The sequence below is a fragment of the Pongo pygmaeus genome, chromosome 18 (assembly GCF_028885625.2).
Source record: "Pongo pygmaeus isolate AG05252 chromosome 18, NHGRI_mPonPyg2-v2.0_pri, whole genome shotgun sequence".
NCBI classification, from domain to species: Eukaryota; Metazoa; Chordata; class Mammalia; order Primates; family Hominidae; genus Pongo; species Pongo pygmaeus.
The window spans coordinates 79,048,620-79,063,528 of record NC_072391.2 but is presented as its reverse complement, the minus strand read 5'-3'; the positions used below and the strand labels follow the sequence as shown (position 1 = coordinate 79,063,528).

At 49.1% G+C, this 14,909-nt stretch overlaps 1 protein-coding gene across 1 annotated transcript in view; it reads right to left on the bottom strand.

The window, feature by feature from the left end:
- Nucleotides 1-4,699, bottom strand: part of PLCG2 (phospholipase C gamma 2) — a 177,324-nt gene extending 172,625 nt beyond the window's left edge. Inside the window, exon 1 of the mRNA XM_054452853.2 lies at nucleotides 4,563-4,699. The gene's annotated coding sequence lies outside the window, so the exon portion shown is untranslated. The remainder of the gene's footprint in view (nucleotides 1-4,562) is intronic.
- Between the last annotated feature and the right edge of the window lie 10,210 nt (nucleotides 4,700-14,909).

The window sequence follows — 14,909 nt, the reverse complement described above, 5'->3', positions numbered from 1 at the left end:
GGCACTTAAAGGGCTCAGAAAAAGCTTTCACGGGAAAAAAGCAGGCATTTGAATTCAATCTTTCAAAAAAGATGAAGCAGGAGGAACTGGCTTTAAGTTTAAGCAAAGGCCGGGAGGCAGAACAGAGTATGCTAAAAAAAAATTCTGCTGAGAGTTAATGTGCATCTTACCTTATCAGGAGAAACCCACAATGACCTCCTGATCATTAGCCAGGACAAAGGGATGAACAAGGTGCCCCCATGGCCCATTTCCTCCTTGTTAAGCAGCCGTTTACTGGGCCCTTCCCCGGGTGCCAAGCACCTGTCATGTCTGGTTCATCTCATTTATCTCAATGGGAAATACTGCAGGGGAAAACTGAAATCCCAAGAGGACACATTACTTGATCAACGCCATGTAGGCGAGTGGGAGCACAAAGATCAAAACCCTCACCTGAGTCCCAAGCCCCTAGTCCAGAATCCTGTAGCGGAATCTGGCCAGATATTAACTGATTTGCCAGTACTTGCCCCTCTCAAAAGAGGTTAAGGGACTTATCCAAGGTCACACAGATAGAAAGTAGCTGAAACGAGTTAATGGATGCAGCACACCAACATGGCACATGTATATATATGTAACAAAACCTGCACGTTGTGCACATGTACCATAAAACTTAAAGTATAATAATAATATAATAATAAAATAAAATAAAAAGTAGCTGAAACTGGATTTGACCCAGGTGCCAACCACAAAGCTCTTCACTATGTTGACTGTCCCCAGCCATGCATCCAGGAGTTCCCCACTCCCAGGTCTCTAGACCATTGTCCACTGGAACATAAGTAGGAAACACAAGCCCCATTATAACACCTTCAATTAGACAGAAACCAGGACAAGGGACCAGGCTCCTCAGTTCTTTCCAGCCCTCACTCTGGGAGGGCCTTGGACTTAACCTTCCCCAGGGTTCCAGTTACTTCCAGCTTCGAAGCCCAGTGGATCAGCTCAGCCATAAACACCAGCCTTCCATGCTGCCTCTCACCAATTGCTTTTTAATAGCTGCTCACAGGTTGCCCTAAAAGAGCAGGGGTGGAATTTACACTCTTACCTACAGTGGCTGACACCGTTCCTTTGAAAACACTGTATCCCCTCTGATGCCGCAGGTGGGTGTAAGGTGCAGCAGGAATGTCCCTTGAACTGTTGGAGGGGCCCTTACCACTCAAGTATTTGCCTGTGCCACATTTTAACAGAACTGTTTTGTGGGATTTTGGAAGAAATCCTGTACTGGCTTACTATGCAGAGAGCACTGAAGAGACAAACACTTCCTTGATTTCTGGTTTGGGGCTCTCATATCTCATAAAATGACCTTCTAAATAAGTTTATGAGATAGAAGAACATGAATGAGCTTATGAGATACAACTGGAAACAGATCTTCATGACCAAAAGATCCTTGGAGACCACCTTTCAAATCCTGCCAGCACCCAGCTCAGGCCTCCAGTGTTCCATGCTTTAGCAGCTACGGCAGGGAGGTCTCCAAGGCCTTGACCCCAGGGGAGAGCACCAGCCATCACAGCAACTTCCATTTTGCTTCTGCTTTTTTTGGTTTTTTCAAAAAAAGAAAAAAGAAAAAAATAAGCCTTGAAATCCCTTTTTTGTTCCTGTTTCCCATTCTTAATGGGTAATTCTATAAAATGACTTATTTTGTAAATACAAATATGGCTGAGTTTGAATAACTGATATTTGCCATTTTTACATTTCATGTCCTTCTAAAGGACATTTGCTTGTATCTCATAAGCTCATTCATGTTCTTGTATCTCATAAGCTTATTTAGAAAGGCATGATGAAATGGGCCGGGCACGGTGGCTCATGCCTGTAATCCCAGCGCTTTGGGAGGCCGAGGTGGGCGGATCATGAGGTCAGGAGATCGAGACCATCCTGGCTAACACGATGAAACCCCGTCTCTACTAAAAAAAAATACAAAAAATTAGTTGGATGTGGTGGCACATGCCTGTAATCCCAGCTACTCGGGAGGCTGAGGCAGGAGAACGGCGTGAACCCGGGAGGCGGAGCTTGCAGTAAGCCGAGATCGCGCCACTGCACTCCAGCCTGGGCGACAGAGCGAGACTCCGTCTCGGGGAAAAAAAAAGAAAAAAAGAAGAAGGACATGAAATGAGATACAAGGACCCCAAACCAGAAATCAAGGAAGTTTTTGTCTCTTCAGTGCTCTCTGCATAGTAAGCCAGTACAGGATTTCATCCAAAATCCCACAAGACAGTTCTGTTAAAACGGAGCACAGGCAAATACTTGAGTGGTAAGGGCCCCTCCAACAGTTCAAGGGACATTCCTGCTGCACCTTACACCCACCCTGCAGCATCAGAGGGAACACACTATTTTCAAAGGAACAGTGTCAGCCACTGTAGGTGAGAGCGTAAATTCCACCCCTGCTCTTTTAGGGCAACCTGTGAGCAGCTATTAAAAAGCAAAACACGCATATGCTTCGATCCCGCAATTGTACATGTAAAGAAAGACATGCACAAAGATGCAATATATATGACAGAAAATCATGGAAGCAATATTTGCAATAGAAATACATAAAAAAAAAACAGAAAACAACTGCTCATCAATATGGGGGGCCTCCTGGATAAATAATGGTGCGCATGCATTGAAGAACGCTCACTAGCTATCAGAAAGAATGAGGATGATAGATAAGCAATTTGATCCGGAAAGATTTGTGAGATCAATTAAAAAAAATAGCTGCAAACAATAGTTGCAACTGTATGAGTATGATACAATTCCATTTTTATAAAGGCGATCTGCTGGTAAATCCAGGAGAGTGGTTACTATTTATCGGAGGCTGGGCGAGGATAGAGGATACAAATTGACTTTATTTATATTAAGTGATGATGTAAAGGGCAAACTTTTCTCTTTGTGTTCTTGCTGTTTTCTAAATTAAGAAGTGTTTGTGTTTGTTTGTGTTTGTTTGTTTGTTTTGAGACGGAGTCTCTCTTGTCACCCAGGCTGGAGTGCAGTGGCATGATCTGGGTTCAATGCAACCTCCACCTCCTGGGTTCAAGTGATTCTCCTGCCTCAGCCTCCTGAGTAGCTGGGATTACAGGCGCCCACCACCAGGCCCAGGTAATTTTTGTAGTTTTAGTAGAGATGGGGTTTCACCATGTTGGTGAGGCTGGTCTGGAACTCTTGACCTCAAGTGATCCGCCCAGCTCGGCCTCCCAAAGTGCTGGGATTACAGGTGTGAGCCACCGCGCCTGACCAAGAAGTGTTTTCAAAAGTTTTCTCACCAGCAGCTTTTCACCGACTCTACCCAATGAGTGCAAAAGGGCTATTCATGGGGTCTGTGCTTTTCCTCTTCCAGAGGAACTGCCCATACTCCAGTCGCTGGTGGGGGAAGGCAGTTGCATCATTAGGTGACTTAAACATCAGTGAGGCTCACAATGAGGATTGTCCCTGAGCTGGTATACACGTGACCGCACACACACCTTTGCAAGAGAAACTGCTTGAGGCTGGCATAGACTTCAAAATTCTGTAAAACTTCCCCACAGAACTGTAGCTAAGGAGGAGGGCCCATGCCCCAGAGAATGCCCTTGAACGAGAGAGTCAGGAACTGCCCAAGGACTCTCCATGGATGCGCCCCGATTCTCAGCGAACCTCGTGGAACAGCAATAAGCCCCAATTCTCGACACAGCCCTGGAAAATAGGCTTGGGTGGCTCCAGTATCCAGAGGGGTAAACAGACTCAAAAAGGTTCTTCAACTTGCCCAGGGTCACACTGATGGAACTGAAATTCAAATTAAGTTCCGACGGGCAAGGCCACCTGTTTCCCTCGCGCCATGTCACCCCTTTACCACCCCGCCCCCCATAGTTTCTCACCCTAGTTCAAGATTAGGGTACCAAGAGAGCCCCGCCGCACCGTCCTGCTGGAATCCAGGAGCTCCCTGTCCAAACGCGGCACATCTTTAACCTGAACTCTTGCGCTGCGCGGGTAACGCCCTCTTTAGGATTCCAAAGCACAACCAGGAACACGCACATACACACGCATAATTACGCAGACAGTTGCGGAGCGGGCATCGCGAGTGTCCTGCAAGCTCTCCAAAAGTCTCGGGGAAGGACTGCGCCTCCCGCGGTATCGCTCCCACCCGCCACCCGCAACCACCGAAGTGAGACGGGGAAGTGTGGCTCCGAGCGTCCGCGAGCTCTGGGCACAGGGGCGGTCAGGAGAGACGGCGCCAGCCCACGCAGAGCCGCTCGAAAAAGAGGAGTTTTGAACGCCAGCCCCCACACGACCCCTGATCTTCCTCCCGGTCCCCATTCAAAGCTGGGGCCGCCCCACCTCACGGACCGGAGAGGTGGCGCCGGCCCGGGGTGAGGAAGTGGCCGGTGGCTGGGCCAGGATCCCTGCCGTCACCAAACGGACCCCGGGCACGGCGGGCCGGGGTCCCCGAGGGTGCGCCCCGTCCCTGCCCGCTCCGGCTGAGCCAGGACGCAGACCCCCTCGGAGGCGGCGCCCTGGGCGACGGTCCCCGCGGGGCGCAGGTCCCTGGGTGCCCTGCCTGCCTCGCTCCCGGCCGGGCAGCTCACCTGGCCGTGCCGCCCGGGCACAGCTGCCCGCCTGCCCCGGGTTTGGGCTCCGGGGTCCCGCGCGCGCCGCCCGCGTCCCGACTCGGGTCACTCAGCGCCGCTCACGCCCTCCGCCGCCGGCGCTCGCTACTTCTGCTTCGGCCGCGGCGCCGCGCCACGTGATCCTCGGGGGCCGCCCCCCGCACAGCCCCGCCTCGCCCCGCCCCAGGCGCGCCCAGCCCGGTCCGCCTCTCGGAGCGCACCCGGGGCGCAGCGTCCCCGCGCCCTCCCAGCCGTGGAGCGGCCCAGGCCTGGAGCCCCGCCTCTGCGTGCCAAGGAACAAACTGAGGCAGCCCGAGGGGAGGCTACCTGCCCGAGGCCACTTGGCCAGGTGCAAATGGAATTCCCCAATATCATAGCATTCCTGGAGCGCCGGCCGCAGTCCAGGTGTTTGCCGTATACCTAACACACTCCCGGCCGGGCGCCCGGGCTCACGCCTGTCATCCCAGCTCTTTGGGAAGCCTAGACAGGAGGATCGCTTGAGCTCGAGAGTTCGAGACAGCAATGAGCTAGGATGGGTGTGGCCGACAGACACTCCGTCTCAAAAATAAATAAATAAATAAATAAATAATAAAAATAAATATACTCCTCACAATCACCCGCCAGGAATTGCCAATTCATGGCCCTAATTTGAAGCCGACGTTGAGGCTGCGCTGGAGTCAGACCACCCCTTATTGTTACCTTAGGCAGACCACTTAAAAACCGACAGCCTCGGTTTCCCCATCTGTAAAACGTGATCAACATAGTGCCCCAAAGGGAGTCAGGAGCAAAGAACCCCAGACAATTGATGTCCCGTTTTCCTGATCTCATGAGAAGAAGCTAATATATTCTTTAAGAAATTTATTTTTCCGTTCGTGTGTTGCATGAAGCTATCTGATTCAAACCCTTCCTATGCTCTTTAATGGAGGTATCTTTGTTGTGACTAGAGCCAGCTTCAGGGGCACCTAGACAGCTGTCAGGCACTTGAATTTCACTTCCAAGTTGCTTGAGTTGTAGCTTGTTTTTTCAAAGAGGCAGGGTCTCACTCTATCACCCAGGCTAGAGTGCAGTGGTGCCATCATAGCTCACCACATCCTCGAACTCCGGGACTCAAGCGATCCTCCTGCTTCCACCTCCTGAAGAGTTGGGACTATAGACGCACACCACACTTGGCTAATTTTCTTTTTTCGAAATGAGGTCTCACTATGTTGCCCAGGCTGTTCTTGAACTCCTGACCTCAAGGAATCCTCCTGCCTCTACCTCCCAAAGCACTGGGATCACAGGCATGTGCCACTGGTCTGTTATAGCTTTTTTTTTTTTTTTTTTTTTTTTTTTGAGACAAAGTGTTGCTCTCTTGCCCAGGCTGGAGTGCAGTAGCACGATCTCGGCTCACTGCGACCTCTACCTCCCAGGTTCAAGTGATTCTCCTGCCTCAGCCTCCTGAGTAGCTGGGATTATAGGTGTATGCCATCACACTTGGCTAATTTTTTGTATTTTTAGTAGAGATGCGGTTTCACCAAGTTGGCCAGGTTGGTCTCAAACTCCTGACCTCAAGTGATCCACCCATCTTGGCCTCCCAAAGTGCTGGGATTACAGGCATGAGCCACTGCGCCCGGCCTGCTATAGCATTTTTTAATTGAGGAATATCACTCTCACTGTCAATATTGTATCCCAAGCCATAGGACTCGTTTGCTGACTTTGCAAGATCTGTGGATTCATTTCTTTCAGCACTCCCAACTGACGTGTATACCCGTGCTTATCACCACAGATCACTTAACACATCAATTTTTTAAAGAGATCTTGGAAGGACTCATTATGACATCAACCACTTAAAGTCATGGGACCAATTCCCCAGGAAAAATGAGTACATCTAGGGGCAATTTCTTTGTCTCTTTTTTTTTTTTTTTTTTTTTTAGAACTTCAGCTTGTATTTATTTCAACCAATCTTTTTCACACTTCTGTTTTAGTATGTGTTATATAATGTACATAATATATTAGTACAGTCATATATATGTATAATTTATTATTACAAAGTCTACATGGGTAGGGGAGTGGGTTAAGTCTCTTGCTGGCAAAATGAGATTGCATATAATCAGAATGTGTGGAGACCACTCTAGGGAGCCGTGGCTCCTAAAAGCCTATCTTGACAGATGCCAATTCTGGCTGGATTTTTCTCTCATCTGTGGGAAGCAAGCAAAAAAATAAGAACATGAAGAACAGGTGTCTGTTTAATCTATGCCTGTGAACCTATAGTATTTTTGAGTTAAAATGTCCATTGTGTGTCAGATAATGGTCATCATAAATGGCAGTTTGCTTTTTTTTTCTTTCATGTTTTTAATTCATTTTCTTCTTTGGCTCATTTTTTGCTAACCAACCCCCAGCCCAACCCCACCCCCCAGGTGAACAACTGAAGGAATCAGTGGATTGAAAGAGAGTACTGGGGCCCCTCATCTCTTTCTCAAACTCTAACTTGGTTGTTCAAAATAAAAATAATCTGCTGGGTGCAGTGGCTCATGCCTGTAATCCCAGCACTTTGAAAGGCCAAGGCAGGCGGCTTACCTGAGATCAGGAGTTCACGACCAGCCTTGCCAACATGGTAAAACTCCCTCTCTAATAAAAATACAAAAATTAACCAGGCATGCTGGCACACACCTGTAGTCTCAGCCACTCAGGAGTCTGAGGTAGGAGAATCATTTGAACCCAGGAGGCAGAGGCTGCAGTGAGCCAAGATGGTGCCACTGCACTCCAGCATAGGTGATAGATCAAGACTCCATCTCAAAAATAACAATCATCGTCATCATCAAGGCGGCAGGCGCTGTTCTGGGAGGACTCTAATGTAAAATGATACTTCTTTTCCCAAGGATAACAGGTGGGGAAGGAACCATTCTGTGTATTCTTTCTTTTCCGTGGAATAAAATAGGTAGGGAAAGAAACTACTCTGAGGCAGGTGCGGTGGCTCACGCCTGTAATCCCAGCACCTTGGAGGCTGAGGCGGGCGGATCACAACGTTGGAACATCGAGACCATCCTGGTTAATGTGGTGAAAACCCGTCTCTACTAAAAATACAAAAACATTAGCCTGATGTGGTCGTGGGTGCGTATAATCCCAGCTACTCAGGAGGCTGAGGCAGGAGAATGACCTGAACCCGGCAGGTGGAGCTTGCAGTGAGCCAAGATTGCACCACTGCACTCTAGCCTGGGCGACAGAGCAAGACTCCGTCTCAAAAAAAAAAAAAAGAAAGAAAGAAAGAAAGAAGGAAGAAACCACTCTATGGGCTCAGACACATTCGGTAGAAAGGCCCTGTCACAGGTTAGCTGTCAGAGGGCTAGAGGGGGTTAAGTCAGTGGGTGGTGGGGGCAGGATTTGAACCTCAGCCTGTCTGGTGTCAGAGCCCATGGGCATGCTGACCTGCCACCCATCCCCAGATTAATAAGAGGCATTCAGGCAGGGAGACGTGAGTTTGTAACCACTCTACATAGATTCACAAATGGGTCAGGAAGTGACCTCAGAGGGTAGGGGGATCTTTCTTTTCCTTTTCCTATAAAAGAAAAAGGTGGGTGGGTAGGTAAGAGAGAAAAATCTGAAAGAAAATTACATTTTAAGCTGAATCATCTTGACTCTTTGTATTCTGTGTTGCTCACCAGTCCTTGGGCTTACAAATGCTTTTCCCTATTACCCTCTTCTCTTTGTTGGCAGCCATGGTGCATTGGACCATTAGCCTCTCTGGGTGTCAGTTTCCTCATCATTATACCTATGGGTATCAGAAATGTACCTACATCTGAGGGGGCTGTGAGATGAGGGAGGTAAAGCACTCACCCCATGGGGCAAAACCAAGTCTGGCTATTTTAGGAATTCTTACTGGGAAGAAGAAGACCTCCTGTGAAAGCATGAACTTGGGAAGCAAGGAATCTGGGCTCCAGTCCCAGGTCTGCCCCTTCCTTAGTTGTGTGGCTATGGGCTGCTCAGCCACCCGCTTTGGACCTAATTTCCCCATCATAAGACCCACCTTTAGCATATCCAGAATCAGCAAATCTATCAAGACAGAACATAGATCAGTGGTTGCCAAGGACCAGGAAAGCAGAGAGCGGGCCTATCGGAAGGTAACAGATAAGGGGTACAGGGCTGCTCTTTGGGATGATAAGAATGTTCTAAAATTGATTGTGACAATGGCTGCTCAGCTCTGTGAATGTGCTGAAGCCTCTGTACTGTACACTTTACATGGATGAGTTGCATGGGATGTGAATTATATCTCAATAAAGCTGTTTTGAAAAATATCTGTGGACTGGGCACATTGGCTCATACCTGTAATCTCAGCTATTTGGGAGGCTAAGAAGGGTGGACAACTTAAGCCCAGGAGTTCAAGACTAGCCTGGGCAACATGATGAGACCTCCATCTCTACAAAAACTTTAAAAATTAGCCAGGCGGTGGCATGTGCCTGAGTCCCAGCTACTTGGGAAGCTGAGGCAGGAGGATCACTTGAGCCCAGGAGGCAGAGGTTGCAGGCAGTGAGCTGAGATCATGTGCCACTGCACTCCAGCCTGGGCAACAGAGTAAGACCCTGACAAAAAAACAAACAAACAAACAAACAACAACAACAAAAAACACCCTCAGAGGGTTATTTCAAACCTAGACCTCCTTTCCCCTCCTCCACCACCACCTCCAAAGGCAGTGACCAGGCTGAGGTCCACCGCCCTGCCCCAGGGAACCTCGCCAACCCTACCCCTCTACCCCCACAGCCAAAATGACCAGAAAACCCCCCGGAGCCCTTGAGTCTAGTTTCCTTTCCCAACATTGTTCAGAGAAGCACACATCCCTGGGGACGTGCCGAGTCCCAGCTGCTGGCTGGCAGGCCTCTGTGAGAGGAAGTACCACCCAGAATGGGCTTTCAATGGGGTTAGGCCTCACTGCTTCTGGAGGTAGGGGGAGGGCAGACCCCTCTGCTATTTAAATTGTGGCCAGCTTGGTGGAGCCCCCGGTTTAATGGTTTGGCTTTTTTTTTTTTTTTTTATCACCCAGGCTGGAGTGCAGTGGTTGGATCTCAGCTCACTGCAACCTCTGCCTCCTGGGCTCAAGTGATTCTTGTGCCTTAGCCTCCTGAGTAGTTGGGACTACAGGCGTGCACCACCATGCCTGATTTTTTTTTTTTTTTTTTTTTTTTTTTGGTATTTTTAGTAGAGACAGGATTTCACCATGTTGCCCAGGCTGATCTCAAACTCCTGAGCTCAGGCAATCCACCCACCTCAGCCTCCCAAAGTGCTAGGATTACAGGCATGAGCCACTGTGCCCGACCCATAGGTTTGCTTTGAGCACCTCTAACCTGGAGTCCTGGTGGAGCTCATTTATTCATTCAACAAACATTTGCTGAGTGCCTGCAAGATGCCAGGCACTCCCAGGCTCCAGGGATATAGCCGTAACCATCAAAGTCCTGCCTGATGGGCACGGAGTGTAGTTGGAGGGACACACAAAGGGGGCTTTGGAGTGAGACAGCTGGTTCCAGTCCCAGTCACTCACTGTCTCTGTAGATCTGCAAAGCATTTGCAGCCTCTGTAAACTTCACTTTCTGCTTTGACAAATAGGGCTGCTGTAGAGGAGTGAGTCCGTGAATGCATATCCAAGCCCTGGGCATGGATCCCGGTTAGATGGGACCCCTGGGGCTGACTCAGTAGTCATCACATTGTAATGGACACTCAACGTGCAGACCCTGTTGTGCAAAGAACCAGACTGCAACCAGGCGTTTGCCAGGCCCCAAACCTCATGTAAAATCAAGACAGCCCGTTGAAAGCCGAGAGCAACAGTGTACAAGAGTGGCTGAAAACATGGGACACAGAAACAGGTGGGCCTCAATGTGAATCCCAGCTCTGCCACTTACCCCTCCCCCCGTGTCTCCAATGATGTAATAGTCTCTGAGCGTCAGTTTCCCAATCTGCACTGCTGAAGACAAAAGCCCCTCGTTCTCACGTCTGGAATCTCCGCTAGGACGTATTCAGCTTCCACAAAAAGGCTATCAATGATCTCACATTGCTGGAAGCCCAGAAGTGGTTGGGGTGCAGACAGGGTACACTGAGAAGTTCAAGTGTGTCAACAGAGACACCGATTCTTTCCACGTCTGCCACTCCTGGCAACCAGACCTGAAAGGGAAGAGACTGAAAAGAGTATACCTTTTCCCAACGCCCACCCCGCCACCCCCAACACCCAGCATGCTTTCCCTCTGTCTCATTGGCCAGAAATGGGTCACAAAGCCCGCTCTGCCTCAGTCACTCTCCAAGAAAATGGGATTTTCCACATTTGGCAGGACATTTAGGATGGATCAGCTTCCCCCACATCATGAGAGGATGCCCAAGGGTATGTGGCCAAACAGGGCAGCTGTCAGCAGGGGTAAGGGGGGATGGTATCAGGCAGGCAGTCCGCAGGGTCCTGCAGTGGTCACAGGCTGCACGAGGCGGCTGGCACAGAGCAAGAAGGCATCCAAACGTCTCCCTTTTGTTCCCATCACAGACCAGCAAGCCTCCTTACTTAGCCCTTTCAGTCAGCCTCCTTACTTAGCCTTTTCAGTCATTCTTTTTTTTGAGACGGAGTCTCACTCTGTTGCCCAGGCTGGAGTGCGGTGGCATGATCTCAGCTCACTGCAACCTCCACCTCCCTGGTTATCCTGCCTCAGCCTCCCGAGTAGCTGGGATTACAGGCATGCACCACCACACCCAGCTTTTTTTTTTTTTTTTTTTTTTGTATTTTTAGTAGAAACAGGGTTTCACCATGTTGGTCAGGCTGGTCTTGAACTCCTGACCTCAGGTGATCCACTCACCTCGGTCTCCCAAAGTGCTGGGATTATAGGCGTGAGCCACCGTGCCTGGCCCCTTTCATTCATTCAACACTGAGCCCTTATTTAATAACAGGCCCCGTGTCTTACCTTCCAAAGGCTGCCATAACAAATTACCATGAACTGGGTGACTTTAAAAAAAAATAGAAATATATCATCTCACAGTTCTGGAGGCCAGAAGTCTGAATGCAAGGTGCCAGCAGCAGCACTGGTTCCCTCCTTAGGCCCTAGGTGAGAATGTACCCCACGCCTTTCTCCCAGGTTCTGTGGTTGGTGGTGATCCCGCGCTCCTTGGCTTGGAGCTGCATCACTCTAACTCTGCCTCCGTCTCCTCATGGCCCTCTGCTCTCTGTCTCAAATATCCCTCTCCTTTCTCTGGTAAGAACACCAGTCCTCTGATTTAGTGTCCACCCTCAATCCAGGAGGATCTCATCCTGAGATCCTTCACTTAATTACCTCCATAAAGACCCTATTTCCAGCCTTGTACCAGTGGCTCACACCTGGAATCCCAGCACTTTGGGAGGCCGAGGCGTGCAGATCACCTAAGGTCAGGAGTTCAAGACCAGCCTGGCCAACATGGTGAAAATCCGTCTCTACTAAAAATACAAAAAGTAGCCAGGCGTAGAGGCACAGCCTGGAGTCCCAGCTAGTTGGGAGGCTGAGGCAGGAGAATAATTTGAGCCCAGGAGGCGGAGGTTGCAGTGAGCAGAGATCCTGCCCCTGCACTCCAGCTTGGGCAAGAGAAAGAGACTCCATCTCAAACAAACAAACAAACAAGCAAACAAAAACAAAAACAAACCTTATTTCCAAGTAAGGTTACATTCACAGGTACAGGGTTTAGGACTTAGTTTTTTTGTTGTTTTTTTTGGGTGGGGGGTGGGGGGGTCAAAATTCAACCCACTATACCCTATATTAGAAAAATAGATTAGACATATTTACCTCTCAACGGTGAGACAGCAGGAAGAGGCATTTACTATCACAGAATGGCAAGAGCTGAATTAGAGGGACAAATCAGGCAAGGGCTAATCCTCTGCCTCATGGAGCTGGGAAGACTTCTCAGAGGAGGTAACCTCAGAACTGGGTCCTGAGGGATCAGCAAGAGTTCTCCAACAGCACTAGAGGGAGGGAATCTTTGTCTAAAACAAGGCTGTGTTTCACGAAACTCATCAGTGCTTTTAGAAGTCAGAAGAGTCCTGGCTACTTGGGAGGCTGATATGGGAGGATCGCTTGAGCACAGGCGTTTAAGGCTGCAGTGAGCTGTGACAACACCACTGTACTCCAGCCTGAGCAACAGAGAGAGACTCTTTCTCACACACAAAAAGAAGTCAGAATAGTGAGTCTCACTGCCTTGGAGGCAGCAGAAGGAAGAACCTTGAGGGCTGCGATGTTCTAGGTTTTGATCTTGTGGTCACATGGGTTAGTCACTTTATGAAAATGTACTGAGCTCTGTACTTATGATCTGGGTCTTTTTTTGTGTGTGTGAGATGGAGTCTTGCTCTGTCACCCAGGCTGGAGTGCAGGGGCACAACCTTGGCTCACTGCAAGCTCCACCTCCTGGATTCACACCATTCTCCTGCCTCAGCCTCCAGAGTAGCTGGGACCACAGGCGCCTGCAACCACGCCTAGCTAATTTTTTGTATTTTTAGTAGAGACGGGGTTTCACCATGTTAGCCAGATGGTCTTGATCTCCTGACCTCACGATCCGCCCGCCTCGGCCCCCCAAAGTGCTGGGATTACAGGTGTGAGCCACTGTGCCCGGCCTGATCTGGGCCATTTTATGCATGTTACACCTCAACAGAAAGTTAGTAGTATTATTTTGATACAGGGTCTCACTCTGTAGCCCAAGCAGGAGGGCAGTGGCGCAATCTCAGCTCACTGCAACCTCTGCCCCCTCAGCCGGGCTCACACAATCCTCCCACCTCAGCCTCCCAAGTAGTTGGGACTACAGGCACACATCATCATGCCTGGCTAGATGTTTGTATTTTTTTGTAGAGATAAGGTTTCATCGTGTTACCCAGGCTGGTCCCGAACTCCTGAGCTCAAATGATTCACCCACCTCAGCCTCGCAAAGGGCTGGGATTACAGGCATGCGCTACCACACCAGGCCAAAAAATTAATATTTTTAAAAGGCTGTTCAGTATGTTAACATGTCTCTGATTTTTTTCTCTTGTCAGTGTTTTCTAAATATTCTTTACTATGCATGTCTTAGTTGTTACAGAAAACTAAAACTGTTTCAAAAACAAGGCTGCTAGAAGTCAGGAGAACGGTTGCCCTTGGGAAGGTGGTGATGAGCAGCGCACCCAGGCGAGTCCTGAGGGGTGCTGGTTTCTCGATTGGGGTGTGGGTTATGTGGGCATGGGTGTGTTCGGTGTGTGAAGATCCAGTGAACTGTACACTTCTCTGCATTGTTATGCATCAATAAAAATTAAAATATAAGGCAGTTAGCGAAGGGGGTGGAGAGAAAGCACTTGGAATCTTTTTGGCTTACCAAAATCCACAACATTTATTGAATATCTACCTTGCGTCAGGGCCCTTCATGCAGTGAATGTATTTCATCCTCACAGTGGAACTGGGAAGCTCCATTACTTTCAGGACAGCTTTACAGATAAGAAAACTGAGGCTCAGAGGCATTAAGCGACCGGCAGGAGTGAACCACCAGTGGTGGCAGAACTAGAATCTGAAGGCCCATGTCTTTTTCAAGACCCAGAATTATTTACACTTCTACAGAGGACTCTCACCTCTCCTGGGGAGCCTTAGAAAAGTCTGACATGCGCCGGGAGTTATAGGCCTTGCTGAATCAGAACCTGGGGGCAGGGCCTGGGGATCTGCATTTAACTGCCCCCCGCCGCTATCATTCTCTTGCACCCTCTAGTATGGGCACCAGTGCCTTTCATTGAAACAACAGGGAAGAAACCCATGCAAGCCTGTTCAGAGGTAGAAGCAGTCTGGGCACTTTGGGCAGATACAGAAAGATATTAGATGTAATGGTAAGGAGGTTTTACCTGCAGCAACCATTTCAGAAAGACCACCTCATCACTCATGGTGAGTTCCTTTGTGGGGGAGCAGAGAAACTCACATGGCATCTGAAACAAACTTACCTTAAGCACTGTTTCAATAGAACCCTCATTCATGCAGTCGAGAAATTCATTCATTCCATGAGTGGACTCATTCAGTCAGCCCGCAGCATTTCTTGAGCACCTACCACATGTCAGTCACTACTACAGGCTCTGAGGATAAGGAGATGAAAGATTTATTCTCTGTCAGGAGTTACAAGCTGCTGGGGAAGACCAACTGGTTGAACAAAAAATACGCACCTATTAAAATGGTTAAAATGTAAAACAACAGACGACAGGCTGGGCACGGTGGCTCATGCCTGTAATCCCAGCACTTTGGGAGGCCAAGGTGCGTGAATCACCTGAGGTCAGGAATTGGAGACCAGCCTGGCCAACATGGTGAAACCCCATCTCTACTAAAAATACAAAAAATTTCCCAGGTATGGTGGGGGGAATGT